We start from the raw sequence: 2,480 nt of genomic DNA on the forward strand, positions 1-2,480 counted from the left end.
TCTGATATAAGTATTGCTACCCCAGCTTTTTTTTTTTTTTCATTTTTCTGAAGCTGGAAACAGGGAGAGATAGTCAGACAGACTCCCGCATGCGCCCGACCAGGATCCACCCGGCACTCCCACCATGGGGCGACGCTCTGCCCACCAGGGGGCAATGCTCTGCCCATCCTGGGCGTGGCCATATTGCGACCAGAGCCACTCTAGCGCCTGAGGCAGAGGCCACAGAGCCATCCCCAGCGCCCGGGCCATCTTTGCTCCAATGGAGCCTTGGCTGCGGGAGGGGAAGAGAGAGACAGAGAGGAAAGCGCGGCGGAGGGGTGGAGAAGCAAATGGGCGCTTCTCCTGTGTGCCCTGGCCGGGAATCGAACCCGGGTCCTCCGCACGTTAGGTCGATGCTCTACCGCTGAGCCAACCGGCCAGGGTTCCCAGCTTTTTTTTTCATTTCCATTTGCGTGAAATTTTTTTTCCATTTTTTTATCTTCAGTCTGTGTGCATCTTTTAATTTAAGGTGTGTCTCTTGTAGACAGCATATGAATGGGTCCTGTTTTCTTATCCACTCAGCTACCTTATGTCTCTTGATTGGATCATTTAATCCATTAACATTTAAGGTTATTACTGATATGTAATTGTTTATTGCCATTTTTTTCTTTAAAACTGTATTCCTCTTTTGCTATATTCTTTTTTTCCTTTGATCTGTTTCCAACAGATCCCTTAGCATTTCTTGCAGCCTTGGTTTGGTTGCAGTGAATTCCTTGAGGTTTTTTTTTTTTTTTTTTTTTTTTTTTTTTGTCTGTAAAGCTTTTTATTTCTCCTTCAATTTTAAATAATAGCCTTGCTGGATAAAGTAGTCTTGGTTGTAGGTTCTTGTTCTGCATTACTTTGAATATATCTTGTCATTCCCTTCTGGCCTCAAGTGTTTCTGTTGAGAAGTCAAAAGTCATCCTTATGGTGGCTCCTTTGTAGGTGATAGTCTTTTCTTCCCTAGCAGCTTTTAATATTTTCTCTTTATCATTTAGCTTTGGTATTTTAATTATGATGTGTCTTGGTGTTGGTTTCTTTGGGTTTCTCCTGAATGGAGTTCTCTGTGCTTTCTGAACATGTGAAATGTTTTCCTGCCTTAATTGGGGGAAGTTTTCCACTATGATATGTTTGAACAAAGTCTCTATCCCTTGTTCTTTCTCTTCTTTTTCAGGAACCCCTATGATGTGGATGTTATTTGTCTTCTTGTTGTGACAAAGCTGTCTTAGAGTTTCCTCAGACTTTTTGAGTCTCTTTTCTTTTTTCTGCTCTGCTTCCATGCCTTTATTTATTGTGTCCTCTAACTCGCTGATTCGATTCTCTGCTTCATCCATCCTGCTTTTAATTCCTTCTATTGTATTCTTTATTTCAGATATTGTATTTGTCATTTCTGACTGATTCTTATTTATTATTTCAATGTCCTTTTTTATATTTGTTATCTCTTTATTTAGGTGTTCGTAATGGCCATCTATGGTTGTTCTAATATCTTTGAGCATCCTAACAATCGTTATTTTAAACTCTGCATCTGGTAACTTGGTTATATCTGATTCACTTAGGTCCTTTTCTGGGGATTTCTCTTGGTTTATTTGTGTTGTATTTCTCTGCCTCTGCATTTTCTCTTCATGGGAGTGGCTGTGATCACGTGGTTGGGTGCACAAGTGTTGGTGGCCTTGGCCTTTGCCCCGCCCCCATGTGTGACGTTATGCTCGGTCCTGAGGGCACTGACGAGCACCTTTGCTCAGCTGCGGGTCTCTGCCTGTTTCTGGGCTTTCACTCTGCCCTTGCAGGAGGAGCCCGCTCATGGAACGGATGCTAGACTTGGCTCTACCGCCGGGCAGGACTGCGTGCCCAAGCTCAGCTCAGTAGTGGAACACCGCCTCTTCTGGGCTTTTGGCTCAACTCCCGCTGGAGGAGCCGGCTACCAAGCCAGACCTCAAGCCTGGGTTGCACGGGCGGGGCAAGGCTGTGCTCCTGCGCCCTTGCTCAGGGGCTGGTCTCCACCCTTTCCAGGGTTCCCGCCCTTCTCCCACAGGCTGGATTACAGGCTGCTGGCAGCTGAGCTTGACCGCTTTTGCACGACCCCTTCTACCCAGCCGGGCAAGATTGAGCTCACATCTGAGCCCAGTGGTGGCCAGCTGGCTTCTGCCCCTGCCAGCAGAACCGCGCTTTTGTCTTCCACTGCTGCCCGCGCTCCTGCGAGCCCTCAGCTGTATGAGTGGAGGTGTTGTAGCTCAGACCCTAAGACTCACTACTGTAGACCCAAAAGCTCCCTCGTTCTATGTGACTCTGCTCTCAGTGCCACAGGGGAGCTTGTTTGGCTACTCTCCTGCTTCCCTTTGCTGGTATTGCTGTTTCCGGGGGAAATATTCACTTCAGCTTTGGGGAGTGACTCGTCCCAGGGGTTAGGGTGGCTATCTCCCAAAATGTTTCTCCCTGTGCTTCCTAGATTACACTCTCTTCCT

The 2,480-nt window shown here is 46.9% G+C and overlaps 1 non-coding gene across 1 annotated transcript; it reads right to left on the bottom strand.

Moving 5' to 3' along the window:
• Window positions 1-347: 347 nt before the first annotated feature.
• Window positions 348-423, bottom strand: TRNAV-AAC (transfer RNA valine (anticodon AAC)). Its single transcript has one exon. It is a non-coding gene; the product is annotated as a tRNA-Val (tRNA).
• Between the last annotated feature and the right edge of the window lie 2,057 nt (window positions 424-2,480).

The sequence above is a fragment of the Saccopteryx bilineata genome, chromosome X (assembly GCF_036850765.1).
Source record: "Saccopteryx bilineata isolate mSacBil1 chromosome X, mSacBil1_pri_phased_curated, whole genome shotgun sequence".
Taxonomy (NCBI): Eukaryota; Metazoa; Chordata; class Mammalia; order Chiroptera; family Emballonuridae; genus Saccopteryx; species Saccopteryx bilineata.